We start from the raw sequence: 15,824 nt of genomic DNA, 5'->3' as shown, positions 1-15,824 counted from the left end.
GCAGTAGTGACCTCACTGCCAGCAGTACCAGCAGTAGTGACCTCACTGCCAGCAGTACCAGCAGTAGTGATCTCACTGCTAGCAGCAACAGCAGTAGTAACCTCACTGCCTGCAACAACAGCAGTAGTGACGTCACTGCCAGCAACAACAGCAGTAGTAACATCACTGCCAGCAACAACAGCAGTAGTGACGTCACTGCCAGCAACAACAGCAGTAGTAACCTCACTGCCTGCAGCAACAGCAGTAGTGACCTCACTGCCAGCAACAACAGCAGTAGTGACCTCACTGCCAGCAGCAACAGCAGTAGTAACATCACTGCCAGCAGCAACAGCAGTAGTAACATCACTGCCAGCAACAACAGCAGTAGTAAAATCACTGCCAGCAGCAACAGCAGTAGTGACCTCACTGCCTGCAGCAACAGCAGTAGTAACATCACTGCCAGCAGCAACAGCAGTAGTAACCTCACTGCCAGCAACAACAGCAGGAGTAACCTCACTGCCAGCAGCAACAGCAGTAGTGACCTCACTGCCAGCAGTAACAGCAGTAGTAACCTCACTGCCTGCAGCAACAGGAACAGCAGTAGTGACGTCACTGCCTGCAGCAACAGCAGTTGTGACCTCACTGCCTGCAGCAACAGCAGTAGTGACGTCACTGCCAGCAGCAACAGCAGTAGTAACATCACTGCCTGCAGTAACAGCAGTAGTGATCTCACTGCCTGCAGCAACAGCAGTAGTAACCTCACTGCCTGCAGCAACAGCAGTAGTGACCTCACTGCCAGCAACAACAGCAGTAGTGACCTCACTGCCAGCAGCAACAGCAGTAGTAACATCACTGCCAGCAGCAACAGCAGTAGTAACATCACTGCCAGCAACAACAGCAGTAGTAAAATCACTGCCAGCAGCAACAGCAGTAGTGACCTCACTGCCTGCAGCAACAGCAGTAGTAACATCACTGCCAGCAGCAACAGCAGTAGTAACCTCACTGCCAGCAACAACAGCAGGAGTAACCTCACTGCCAGCAGCAACAGCAGTAGTGACCTCACTGCCAGCAGTAACAGCAGTAGTAACCTCACTGCCTGCAGCAACAGGAACAGCAGTAGTGACGTCACTGCCTGCAGCAACAGCAGTTGTGACCTCACTGCCTGCAGCAACAGCAGTAGTGACGTCACTGCCAGCAGCAACAGCAGTAGTAACATCACTGCCTGCAGTAACAGCAGTAGTGACGTCACTGCCAGCAGCAACAGCAGTAGTAACCTCACTGCCTGCAGCAACAGCAGTAGTGACCTCACTGCCTGCAGCAACAGCAGTAGTGACCTCACTGCCAGCAACAACAGCAGTAGTAACCTCACTGCCAGCAGCAACAGCAGGAGTAACCTCACTGCCTGCAGCAACAGCAGTAGTAACCTCACTGCCTGCAGCAACAGCAGTAGTGACCTCACTGCCTGCAGCAACAGCAGGAGTAACCTCACTGCCTGCAGCAACAGCAGTAGTAACCTCACTGCCAGCAACAACAGCAGTAGTAACCTCACTGCCTGCAGCAACAGCAGTAGTAACCTCACTGCCTGCAGCAACAGCAGTAGTAACCTCACTGCCAGCAACAACAGCAGTAGTAACCTCACTGCCTGCAGCAACAGCAGTAGTAACCTCACTGCCTGCAGCAACAGCAGTAGTAACCTCACTGCCTGCAGCAACAGCAGTAGTAACCTCACTGCCTGCAGCAACAGCAGTAGTAACCTCACTGCCTGCAGCAACAGCAGTAGTGACCTCACTGCCTGCAGCAACAGCAGTAGTAACCTCACTGCCTGCAGCAACAGCAGTAGTAACCTCACTGCCTGCAGCAACAGCAGTAGTGACCTCACTGCTTGCAGCAACAGCAGGAGTAACCTCACTGCCAGCAACAACAGCAGTAGTGACCTCACTGCCAGCAGCAACAGCAGTAGTGACCTCACTGTCAGCAGCAACAGCAGGAGTAACATCACTGCCAGCAACAACAGCAGTAGTGACCTCACTGCCAGCAGCAACAGCAGTAGTGACCTCACTGCCAGCAGCAACAGCAGTAGTGACCTCACTGCCAGCAACAACAGCAGTAGTAACCTCACTGCCAGCAACAACAGCAGTAGTGACCTCACTCCCAGCAGCAACAGCAGTAGTGACCTCACTGCCAGCAACAACAGCAGTAGTGACCTCACTCCCAGCAGCAACAGCAGTAGTGACCTCACTGCCTGCAGCAACAGCAGTAGTGACCTCACTGCTAGCAGCAACAGCAGTAGTGACCTCACTGCCAGCAGCAACAGCAGTAGTGACCTCACTGCCAGCAACAACAGCAGTAGTAACCTCACTGCTAGCAGCAACAGCAGTAGTGACCTCACTGCTAGCAGCAACAGCAGTAGTGACCTCACTGCCAGCAACAACAGCAGTAGTAACCTCACTGCTAGCAGCAACAGCAGTAGTGACCTCACTGCCTGCAGCAACAGCAGTAGTGACCTCACTGCCAGCAACAACAGCAGTAGTGACCTCACTGCCAGCAGCAACAGCAGGAGTAACCTCACTGCTAGCAGCAACAGCAGGAGTAACCTCACTGCCAGCAGCAACAGCAGTAGTGACCTCACTGCCAGCAGCAACAGCAGGAGTAACCTCACTGCTAGCAGCAACAGCAGGAGTAACCTCACTGCTAGCAGCAACAGCAGGAGTAACCTCACTGCCAGCAGCAACAGCAGGAGTAACCTCACTGCTAGCAGCAACAGCAGGAGTAACCTCACTGCTAGCAGCAACAGCAGTAGTAACCTCACTGCCAGCAACAACAGCAGTAGTGACCTCACTGCCTGCAACAACAGCAGGATTAACCTCACTGCCAGCAGCAACAGCAGTAGTGACCTCACTCCCAGCAGCAACAGCAGTAGTGACGTCACTGCCAGCAACAACAGCAGTAGTAACATCACTGCCAGCAACAACAGCAGTAGTGACCTCACTGCCAGCAACAACAGCAGTAGTGACCTCACTCCCAGCAGCAACAGCAGTAGTGACGTCACTGCCAGCAGCAACAGCAGTAGTAACATCACTGCCAGCAACAACAGCAGTAGTGACCTCACTGCCAGCAGCAACAGCAGTAGTAACATCACTGCCAGCAACAACAGCAGTAGTGACGTCACTGCCAGCAGCAACAGCAGTAGTAACATCACTGCCAGCAACAACAGCAGTAGTGACCTCACTGCCAGCAGCAACAGCAGTAGTAACATCACTGCCAGCAGCAACAGCAGTAGTGACCTCACTCCCAGCAGCAACAGCAGTAGTGACGTCACTGCCAGCAACAACAGCAGTAGTGACCTCACTGCCAGCAACAACAGCAGTAGTAACATCACTGCCAGCAACAACAGCAGTAGTGACCTCACTGCCAGCAACAACAGCAGTAGTAACATCACTGCCTGCAGCAACAGCAGTAGTGACCTCACTGCCAGCAACAACAGCAGTAGTAACATCACTGCCAGCAACAACAGCAGTAGTAACATCACTGCCAGCAACAACAGCAGTAGTAACTTCACTGCCAGCAACAACAGCAGTAGTGACCTCACTGCCAGCAGCAACAGCAGTAGTGACCTCACTGCCAGCAACAACAGCAGTAGTGACCTCACTGCCAGCAACAACAGCAGTAGTGACCTCACTGCCAGCAACAACAGCAGTAGTAACTTCACTGCCAGCAACAACAGCAGTAGTAACTTCACTGCCAGCAACAACAGCAGTAGTGACCTCACTGCCAGCAGCAACAGCAGTAGTGACCTCACTGCCAGCAGCAACAGCAGTAGTGACCTCACTGCCAGCAACAACAGCAGTAGTAACCTCACTGCCAGCAACAACAGCAGTAGTAACTTCACTGCCAGCAACAACAGCAGTAGTAACTTCACTGCCAGCAACAACAGCAGTAGTAACTTCACTGCCAGCAACAACAGCAGTAGTAACTTCACTGCCAGCAGCAACAGCAGTAGTAACTTCACTGCCAGCAACAACAGCAGTAGTGACCTCACTGCCAGCAACAACAGCAGTAGTAACTTCACTGCCAGCAACAACAGCAGTAGTAACCTCACTGCCAGCAGCAACAGCAGTAGTAACTTCACTGCCAGCAGCAACAGCAGTAGTGACCTCACTGCCAGCAACAACAGCAGTAGTAACTTCACTGCCAGCAACAACAGCAGTAGTAACTTCACTGCCAGCAACAACAGCAGTAGTAACCTCACTGCCAGCAACAACAGCAGTAGTAACTTCACTGCCAGCAACAACAGCAGTAGTAACTTCACTGCCAGCAGCAACAGCAGTAGTAACCTCACTGCCAGCAACAACAGCAGTAGTAACATCACTGCCAGCAACAACAGCAGTAGTAACCTCACTGCCAGCAACAACAGCAGTAGTAACCTCACTGCCAGCAACAACAGCAGTAGTAACTTCACTGCCAGCAACAACAGCAGTAGTAACATCACTGCCAGCAACAACAGCAGTAGTAACTTCACTGCCAGCAACAACAGCAGTAGTGACCTCACTGCCAGCAACAACAGCAGTAGTAACATCACTGCCAGCAGCAACAGCAGTAGTAACCTCACTGCCAGCAACAACAGCAGTAGTAACATCACTGCCAGCAACAACAGCAGTAGTAACTTCACTGCCAGCAACAACAGCAGTAGTAACATCACTGCCAGCAGCAACAGCAGTAGTAACTTCACTGCCAGCAGCAACAGCAGTAGTAACTTCACTGCCAGCAACAACAGCAGTAGTAACATCACTGCCAGCAACAACAGCAGTAGTAACATCACTGCCAGCAACAACAGCAGTAGTAACATCACTGCCAGCAACAACAGCAGTAGTAACATCACTGCCAGCAACAACAGCAGTAGTAACATCACTGCCAGCAACAACAGCAGTAGTAACATCACTGCCAGCAACAACAGCAGTAGTAACATCACTGCCAGCAACAACAGCAGTAGTAACATCACTGCCAGCAACAACAGCAGTAGTAACATCACTGCCAGCAACAACAGCAGTAGTAACATCACTGCCAGCAACAACAGCAGTAGTAACTTCACTGCCAGCAACAACAGCAGTAGTAACTTCACTGCCAGCAACAACAGCAGTAGTAACTTCACTGCCAGCAACAACAGCAGTAGTAACTTCACTGCCAGCAACAACAGCAGTAGTAACATCACTGCCAGCAACAACAGCAGTAGTAACTTCACTGCCAGCAACAACAGCAGTAGTAACATCACTGCCAGCAACAACAGCAGTAGTGACCTCACTGCCAGCAACAACAGCAGTAGTAACATCACTGCCAGCAACAACAGCAGTAGTAACTTCACTGCCAGCAACAACAGCAGTAGTAACTTCACTGCCAGCAACAACAGCAGTAGTAACTTCACTGCCAGCAACAACAGCAGTAGTAACTTCACTGCCAGCAACAACAGCAGTAGTAACTTCACTGCCAGCAACAACAGCAGTAGTAACTTCACTGCCAGCAACAACAGCAGTAGTAACTTCACTGCCAGCAACAACAGCAGTAGTAACTTCACTGCCAGCAACAACAGCAGTAGTAACTTCACTGCCAGCAACAACAGCAGTAGTAACTTCACTGCCAGCAACAACAGCAGTAGTAACTTCACTGCCAGCAACAACAGCAGTAGTAACTTCACTGCCAGCAACAACAGCAGTAGTAACTTCACTGCCAGCAACAACAGCAGTAGTAACTTCACTGCCAGCAACAACAGCAGTAGTAACCTCACTGCCAGCAACAACAGCAGTAGTAACTTCACTGCCAGCAACAACAGCAGTAGTGACCTCACTGCCAGCAGCAACAGCAGTAGTGACCTCACTGCCAGCAACAACAGCAGTAGTAACTTCACTGCCAGCAACAACAGCAGTAGTAACATCACTGCCAGCAACAACAGCAGTAGTAACTTCACTGCCAGCAACAACAGCAGTAGTAACTTCACTGCCAGCAACAACAGCAGTAGTAACATCACTGCCAGCAACAACAGCAGTAGTAACATCACTGCCAGCAACAACAGCAGTAGTAACTTCACTGCCAGCAGCAACAGCAGTAGTAACTTCACTGCCAGCAGCAACAGCAGTAGTAACATCACTGCCAGCAGCAACAGCAGTAGTAACATCACTGCCAGCAGCAACAGCAGTAGTAACATCACTGCCAGCAACAACAGCAGTAGTAACATCACTGCCAGCAACAACAGCAGTAGTGACCTCACTGCCAGCAACAACAGCAGTAGTAACCTCACTGCCAGCAACAACAGCAGTAGTGACCTCACTGCCAGCAACAACAGCAGTAGTAACTTCACTGCCAGCAACAACAGCAGTAGTAACATCACTGCCAGCAACAACAGCAGTAGTAACATCACTGCCAGCAACAACAGCAGTAGTGACCTCACTGCCAGCAACAACAGCAGTAGTAACATCACTGCCAGCAACAACAGCAGTAGTAACATCACTGCCAGCAACAACAGCAGTAGTAACATCACTGCCAGCAACAACAGCAGTAGTAACTTCACTGCCAGCAACAACAGCAGTAGTAACATCACTGCCAGCAACAACAGCAGTAGTAACATCACTGCCAGCAACAACAGCAGTAGTAACTTCACTGCCAGCAACAACAGCAGTAGTAACATCACTGCCAGCAACAACAGCAGTAGTAACCTCACTGCCAGCAACAACAGCAGTAGTAACTTCACTGCCAGCAGCAACAGCAGTAGTAACTTCACTGCCAGCAGCAACAGCAGTAGTAACTTCACTGCCAGCAACAACAGCAGTAGTAACTTCACTGCCAGCAGCAACAGCAGTAGTAACTTCACTGCCAGCAGCAACAGCAGTAGTAACTTCACTGCCAGCAGCAACAGCAGTAGTAACTTCACTGCCAGCAGCAACAGCAGTAGTAACTTCACTGCCAGCAACAACAGCAGTAGTAACATCACTGCCAGCAACAACAGCAGTAGTGACCTCACTGCCAGCAACAACAGCAGTAGTAACCTCACTGCCAGCAGCAACAGCAGTAGTAACTTCACTGCCAGCAACAACAGCAGTAGTAACATCACTGCCTGCAGCAACAGCAGTAGTAACTTCACTGCCAGCAACAACAGCAGTAGTAACCTCACTGCCTGCAGCAACAGCAGTAGTAACATCACTGCCAGCAACAACAGCAGTAGTAACATCACTGCCTGCAGCAACAGCAGTAGTAACTTCACTGCCAGCAACAACAGCAGTAGTAACCTCACTGCCTGCAGCAACAGCAGTAGTAACATCACTGCCAGCAACAACAGCAGTAGTAACATCACTGCCAGCAACAACAGCAGTAGTAACATCACTGCCAGCAACAACAGCAGTAGTGACCTCACTGCCAGCAACAACAGCAGTAGTGACCTCACTGCCAGCAGCAACAGCAGTAGTAACTTCACTGCCAGCAACAACAGCAGTAGTGACCTCACTGCCAGCAACAACAGCAGTAGTAACTTCACTGCCAGCAACAACAGCAGTAGTAACATCACTGCCAGCAACAACAGCAGTAGTAACTTCACTGCCAGCAGCAACAGCAGTAGTAACTTCACTGCCAGCAGCAACAGCAGTAGTGACCTCACTGCCAGCAACAACAGCAGTAGTAACTTCACTGCCAGCAACAACAGCAGTAGTAACTTCACTGCCAGCAACAACAGCAGTAGTGACCTCACTGCCAGCAACAACAGCAGTAGTGACCTCACTGCCAGCAACAACAGCAGTAGTAACTTCACTGCCAGCAACAACAGCAGTAGTGACCTCACTGCCAGCAACAACAGCAGTAGTGACCTCACTGCCAGCAACAACAGCAGTAGTAACTTCACTGCCAGCAGCAACAGCAGTAGTAACCTCACTGCCAGCAGCAACAGCAGTAGTGACCTCACTGCCAGCAACAACAGCAGTAGTAACCTCACTGCCAGCAGCAACAGCAGTAGTGACCTCACTGCCAGCAACAACAGCAGTAGTGACCTCACTGCCAGCAACAACAGCAGTAGTGACCTCACTGCCAGCAACAACAGCAGTAGTGACCTCACTGCCAGCAGCAACAGCAGTAGTAACTTCACTGCCAGCAACAACAGCAGTAGTGACCTCACTGCCAGCAACAACAGCAGTAGTGACCTCACTGCCAGCAACAACAGCAGTAGTAACTTCACTGCCAGCAGCAACAGCAGTAGTAACTTCACTGCCAGCAGCAACAGCAGTAGTCACCTCACTGCCAGCAGCAACAGCAGTAGTGACCTCACTGCCAGCAACAACAGCAGTAGTAACCTCACTGCCAGCAGCAACAGCAGTAGTAACCTCACTGCCAGCAGCAACAGCAGTAGTGACCTCACTGCCAGCAACAACAGCAGTAGTAACATCACTGCCAGCAGCAACAGCAGTAGTAACCTCACTGCCAGCAGCAACAGCAGTAGTGACCTCACTGCCAGCAGCAACAGCAGTAGTGACCTCACTGCCAGCAGCAACAGCAGTAGTAACTTCACTGCCAGCAACAACAGCAGTAGTAACATCACTGCCAGCAACAACAGCAGTAGTAACATCACTGCCAGCAACAACAGCAGTAGTAACATCACTGCCAGCAGCAACAGCAGTAGTGACCTCACTGCCAGCAGCAACAGCAGTAGTGACCTCACTGCCAGCAACAACAGCAGTAGTAACATCACTGCCAGCAGCAACAGCAGTAGTAACCTCACTGCCAGCAGCAACAGCAGTAGTGACCTCACTGCCAGCAGCAACAGCAGTAGTGACCTCACTGCCAGCAGCAACAGCAGTAGTAACCTCACTGCCAGCAACAACAGCAGTAGTAACATCACTGCCAGCAACAACAGCAGTAGTAACATCACTGCCAGCAGCAACAGCAGTAGTAACCTCACTGCCAGCAGCAACAGCAGTAGTGACCTCACTGCCAGCAACAACAGCAGTAGTAACATCACTGCCAGCAGCAACAGCAGTAGTGACCTCACTGCCAGCAACAACAGCAGTAGTAACATCACTGCCAGCAGCAACAGCAGTAGTAACCTCACTGCCAGCAGCAACAGCAGTAGTAACCTCACTGCCAGCAACAACAGCAGTAGTAACATCACTGCCAGCAACAACAGCAGTAGTAACCTCACTGCCAGCAGCAACAGCAGTAGTAACCTCACTGCCAGCAGCAACAGCAGTAGTAACTTCACTGCCAGCAGCAACAGCAGTAGTAACATCACTGCCAGCAGCAACAGCAGTAGTAACCTCACTGCCAGCAGCAACAGCAGTAGTAACCTCACTGCCAGCAGCAACAGCAGTAGTAACCTCACTGCCAGCAGCAACAGCAGTAGTAACTTCACTGCCAGCAGCAACAGCAGTAGTGACCTCACTGCCAGCAGCAACAGCAGTAGTAACTTCACTGCCAGCAACAACAGCAGTAGTGACCTCACTGCCAGCAACAACAGCAGGAGTAACTTCACTGCCAGCAGCAACAGCAGTAGTGACCTCACTGCCAGCAGCAACAGCAGGAGTAACCTCACTGCCAGCAGCAACAGCAGTAGTGACCTCACTGCCAGCAACAACAGCAGTAGTAACCTCACTGCCAGCAGCAACAGCAGTAGTAACTTCACTGCCAGCAGCAACAGCAGTAGTAACTTCACTGCCAGCAGCAACAGCAGTAGTAACCTCACTGCCAGCAACAACAGCAGTAGTAACCTCACTGCCAGCAGCAACAGCAGTAGTAACCTCACTGCCAGCAGCAACAGCAGTAGTAACTTCACTGCCAGCAACAACAGCAGTAGTGACCTCACTGCCAGCAGCAACAGCAGTAGTAACTTCACTGCCAGCAACAACAGCAGTAGTAACTTCACTGCCAGCAGCAACAGCAGTAGTAACTTCACTGCCAGCAACAACAGCAGTAGTAACATCACTGCCAGCAGCAACAGCAGTAGTAACTTCACTGCCAGCAACAACAGCAGTAGTGACCTCACTGCCAGCAACAACAGCAGTAGTAACCTCACTGCCAGCAACAACAGCAGTAGTAACTTCACTGCCAGCAACAACAGCAGTAGTAACTTCACTGCCAGCAGCAACAGCAGTAGTGACTTCACTGCCAGCAACAACAGCAGTAGTAACTTCACTGCCAGCAGCAACAGCAGTAGTAACCTCACTGCCAGCAACAACAGCAGTAGTAACTTCACTGCCAGCAACAACAGCAGTAGTGACCTCACTGCCAGCAACAACAGCAGTAGTAACTTCACTGCCAGCAACAACAGCAGTAGTAACATCACTGCCAGCAACAACAGCAGTAGTGACCTCACTGCCAGCAGCAACAGCAGTAGTGACCTCACTGCCAGCAACAACAGCAGTAGTAACATCACTGCCAGCAACAACAGCAGTAGTAACATCAGCCAGCAACAGCAGTAGTGACCTCACTGCCAGCAACAACAGCAGTAGTAACATCACTGCCAGCAACAACAGCAGTAGTAACATCACTGCCAGCAACAACAGCAGTAGTAACCTCACTGCCAGCAGCAACAGCAGTAGTAACCTCACTGCCAGCAACAACAGCAGTAGTAACTTCACTGCCAGCAGCAACAGCAGTAGTAACCTCACTGCCAGCAACAACAGCAGTAGTAACTTCACTGCCAGCAACAACAGCAGTAGTAACTTCACTGCCAGCAGCAACAGCAGTAGTAACCTCACTGCCAGCAGCAACAGCAGTAGTAACTTCACTGCCAGCAGCAACAGCAGTAGTAACTTCACTGCCAGCAGCAACAGCAGTAGTAACTTCACTGCCAGCAGCAACAGCAGTAGTAACTTCACTGCCAGCAGCAACAGCAGTAGTAACCTCACTGCCAGCAGCAGTAGTAACACTGCAGCAGCAACAGCAGTAGTAACCTCACTGCCAGCAGCAACAGCAGTAGTGACCTCACTGCCAGCAACAACAGCAGTAGTAACCTCACTGCCAGCAACAACAGCAGTAGTGACCTCACTGCCAGCAGCAACAGCAGTAGTAACTTCACTGCCAGCAGCAACAGCAGTAGTAACTTCACTGCCAGCAACAACAGCAGTAGTGACCTCACTGCCAGCAGCAACAGCAGTAGTGACCTCACTGCCAGCAGCAACAGCAGTAGTAACTTCACTGCCAGCAGCAACAGCAGTAGTAACATCACTGCCAGCAACAACAGCAGTAGTAACCTCACTGCCAGCAACAACAGCAGTAGTAACCTCACTGCCAGCAACAACAGCAGTAGTGACCTCACTGCCAGCAGCAACAGCAGTAGTAACATCACTGCCAGCAGCAACAGCAGTAGTAACTTCACTGCCAGCAACAACAGCAGTAGTGACCTCACTGCCAGCAGCAACAGCAGTAGTAACTTCACTGCCAGCAGCAACAGCAGTAGTAACATCACTGCCAGCAACAACAGCAGTAGTAACCTCACTGCCAGCAACAACAGCAGTAGTAACTTCACTGCCAGCAGCAACAGCAGTAGTAACTTCACTGCCAGCAGCAACAGCAGTAGTAACTTCACTGCCAGCAGCAACAGCAGTAGTAACTTCACTGCCAGCAGCAACAGCAGGAGTAACCTCACTGCTAGCAGCAACAGCAGTAGTAACCTCACTGCCAGCAACAACAGCAGTAGTAACCTCACTGCCAGCAGCAACAGCAGTAGTAACCTCACTGCCAGCAACAACAGCAGTAGTGACCTCACTGCCTGCAGCAACAGCAGTAGTGACGTCACTGCCAGCAACAACAGCAGTAGTAACCTCACTGCCTGCAGCAACAGCAGTAGTGACCTCACTGCCAGCAGCAACAGCAGTAGTAACCTCACTGCCAGCAACAACAGCAGGAGTAACCTCACTGCCAGCAGCAACAGCAGTAGTGACCTCACTGCCAGCAACAACAGCAGGAGTAACCTCACTGCCTGCAGCAACAGCAGTAGTAACCTCACTGCCAGCAGCAACAGCAGTAGTGACGTCACTGCCAGCAACAACAGCAGGAGTAACCTCACTGCCTGCAGCAACAGCAGTAGTAACCTCACTGCCAGCAGCAACAGCAGTAGTGACGTCACTGCCAGCAACAACAGCAGTAGTGACCTCACTGCCAGCAGCAACAGCAGTAGTAACCTCACTGCCAGCAGCAACAGCAGTAGTGACGTCACTGCCAGCAACAACAGCAGTAGTGACCTCACTGCCAGCAGCAACAGCAGTAGTGACGTCACTGCCAGCAGCAACAGCAGTAGTGACCTCACTGCCTGCAACAACAGCAGTAGTAACCTCACTGCCAGCAACAACAGCAGTAGTAACCTCACTGCCAGCAGCAACAGCAGTAGTGACCTCACTGCCAGCAACAACAGCAGGAGTAACCTCACTGCCAGCAGCAACAGCAGTAGTGACCTCACTGCCAGCAACAACAGCAGGAGTAACCTCACTGCCAGCAGCAACAGCAGTAGTAACCTCACTGCCAGCAACAACAGCAGGAGTAACCTCACTGCCTGCAGCAACAGCAGTAGTAACCTCACTGCCTGCAGCAACAGCAGTAGTAACCTCACTGCCTGCAACAACAGCAGTAGTGACCTCACTGCCAGCAGCAACAGCAGTAGTAACATCACTGCCAGCAGCAACAGCAGTAGTGACCTCACTGCCAGCAACAACAGCAGTAGTAACCTCACTGCCTGCAGCAACAGCAGTAGTGACGTCACTGCCAGCAACAACAGCAGTAGTGACGTCACTGCCAGCAACAACAGCAGTAGTAACATCACTGCCAGCAACAACAGCAGTAGTGACGTCACTGCCAGCAACAACAGCAGTAGTAACATCACTGCCAGCAACAACAGCAGTAGTGACGTCACTGCCAGCAACAACAGCAGTAGTAACCTCACTGCCTGCAGCAACAGCAGTAGTGACGTCACTGCCAGCAACAACAGCAGTAGTAACCTCACTGCCAGCAGCAACAGCAGTAGTGACCTCACTGCCAGCAACAACAGCAGGAGTAACCTCACTGCCAGCAGCAACAGCAGGAGTAACCTCACTGCCAGCAGCAACAGCAGTAGTGACCTCACTGCCAGCAGCAACAGCAGGAGTAACCTCACTGCCAGCAACAACAGCAGTAGTAACCTCACTGCCAGCAACAACAGCAGGATTAACCTCACTGTCAGCAGCAACAGCAGTAGTAACCTCACTGCCAGCAACAACAGCAGGAGTAACCTCACTGCCAGCAGCAACAGCAGTAGTAACCTCACTGCCTGCAGTAACAGCAGTAGTAACCTCACTGCCTGCAGCAACAGGAACAGCAGTAGTGACGTCACTGCCTGCAGCAACAGCAGTTGTGACCTCACTGCCTGCAGCAACAGCAGTAGTGACGTCACTGCCTGCAGCAACAGCAGTTGTGACCTCACTGCCTGCAGCAACAGCAGTAGTGACGTCACTGCCAGCAGCAACAGCAGTAGTAACATCACTGCCTGCAGCAACAGCAGTAGTGACCTCACTGCCTGCAGCAACAGCAGTAGTGACGTCACTGCCAGCAGCAACAGCAGTAGTAACCTCACTGCCTGCAGCAACAGCAGGAGTAACCTCACTGCCTGCAGCAACAGCAGGAGTAACCTCACTGCCTGCAGCAACAGCAGTAGTGACGTCACTGCCTGCAGCAACAGCAGTAGTAACCTCACTGCCAGCAACAACAGCAGGAGTAACCTCACTGCCTGCAGCAACAGCAGTAGTGACCTCACTGCCTGCAGCAACAGCAGTAGTAACCTCACTGCCAGCAACAACAGCAGTAGTAACCTCACTGCCAGCAACAACAGCAGTAGTGACCTCACTGCCAGCAGCAACAGCAGTAGTAACCTCACTGCCAGCAACAACAGCAGTAGTAACCTCACTGCTTGCAGCAACAGCAGTAGTGACCTCACTGCCTGCAGCAACAGCAGGAGTAACCTCACTGCCTGCAGCAACAGCAGGAGTAACCTCACTGCCTGCAGCAACAGCAGTAGTGACCTCACTGCCAGCAGCAACAGCAGTAGTAACCTCACTGTCAGCAGCAACAGCAGTAGTGACGTCACTGCCAGCAACAACAGCAGTAGTAACCTCACTGCCAGCAGCAACAGCAGTAGTGACCTCACTGCCTGCAGCAACAGCAGTAGTTACCTCACTGCCAGCAGCAACAGAAGTAGTGACCTCACTGACTGCAGCAACAGGAACAGCAGTAGTGACGTCACTGCCTGCAGCAACAGCAGTTGTAACCTCACTGCCTGCAGCAACAGCAGTAGTAACCTCATTGCCTGCAGCAACAGAAACAACAGTAGTGACGTCACTGCCTGCAGCAACAGCAGTTGTGACCTCACTGCCTGCAGCAACAGCAGTAGTGACGTCACTGCCTGCAGCAACAGCAGTAGTGACCTCACTGCCTGCAGCAACAGCAGTAGTGACCTCACTGCCTGCAGCAACAGCAGTAGTGACGTCACTGCCTGCAGCAACAGCAGTTGTGACCTCACTGCCTGCAGCAACAGCAGTAGTGACGTCACTGCCTGCAGCAACAGCAGTAGTGACCTCACTGCCTGCAGCAACAGCAGTAGTGGCGTCACTGCCTGCAGCAACAGTTGTGACCTCACTGCCAGCAGTAACAGTAGTGACCTAACTGCCTGCAGCAACAGCAGTAGTGATCTCACTGCCAGCAGCAACAGCAACAGCAGTAGTGACCTCACTGCCTGCAGAAACAGCAGTAGTGACCTCACTGCCTGCAGCAACAGCGGTAGTGACCTCACTGCCTGCAGCAACAGCAGTACTGACCTGACTGCCTGCAGCAACAGCAGTAGTAACCTCACTGCCTGCATCAACATAGTGACCTCACTGCCTGCAACAACAGCAGTAGTGACCTCACTGCCTGCAGCAACAGCAGTAGTGACCTCACTGCCTGAAGTAACAGGAGCAGTAACCTCACTGCCAGCAGCAACAGCAGTAGTGACCTCACTGCCTGCAGCAACAGCAGTAGTGACCTTACTGCCTGCAGCAACAGCAGTAGTGACCTCACTGCCTGCAGCAACAGGAACAGCAGTAGTGACCTCACTGCCAACAGCAACAGCAGTAGTGACCTCACTGCCTGCAGCAACAGCAGTAGTGACCTCTGCCTGCAGCAACAGCAGTAGTGACCTCACTGCCTGCAGCAACAGGAACAGCAGTAGTGACCTCACTACCTGCAGCAACAGCAACAACAGTAACATCTGTAGCAGCTGTACTGTTAGCTTGAACAGAATTACCAGCAGCAACAAGAGCAGCAGTAACAATAACAGCAAAAACAACAGGAACAGCAGCAACAAGAGCAGCAGTAATGACAACAGCAAGAACAGCAGTAACAACAGCAACAAGAACAGCAGCCACAGCAAAAACAGCAACCACATCAATAACAACAGAAACCACAGCAATAGCAACAGCAACCACAGCAGCATAACAACAGCAGCAACCACAGCAGCATAACAACAGCAGCAACCACAGCAAAAATAGCAACAACAACCACAGCAGCATAGCAACAGCAGCAACCACAGCAAAAAGAGCAACAGCAAAAAAATATGAGGTTTGTGAATAAATCGTTGGATAATTCAAATTCAGTTAGGCTTGAATCCTAGCGGTCATTAATTAAGGTTGGAAGTCGTCTCTAAACTAAGGGGCAGAATTCCTTATAACTCAAATTAGGGAGTAAAGTACACTACGAGTGTATACATTCTTTTTTTTTTCTTCGGGAAATGTTGCTCTGAATCCTTGGACCAAGAGCCACTGCTAAACGAAACGAGAATTGCTAAGTTGGCGGGAAGCAGCAGCCAATTAAAGCCT

The 15,824-nt window shown here is 51.3% G+C and overlaps 1 protein-coding gene across 7 annotated transcripts in view; it reads right to left on the bottom strand.

Moving 5' to 3' along the window:
- Positions 1 to 15,824, bottom strand: part of LOC128703690 (serine-rich adhesin for platelets-like) — a 616,714-nt gene that overhangs the window by 339,468 nt on the left and 261,422 nt on the right. The window lies entirely within an intron of this gene.

This window comes from Cherax quadricarinatus, chromosome 76 (assembly GCF_038502225.1).
Source record: "Cherax quadricarinatus isolate ZL_2023a chromosome 76, ASM3850222v1, whole genome shotgun sequence".
In the NCBI taxonomy this organism is placed as follows: Eukaryota; Metazoa; Arthropoda; class Malacostraca; order Decapoda; family Parastacidae; genus Cherax; species Cherax quadricarinatus.
The sequence above is the reverse complement of the archived record's forward strand: the minus strand, read 5'-3'. Positions and strand labels throughout refer to the sequence as shown.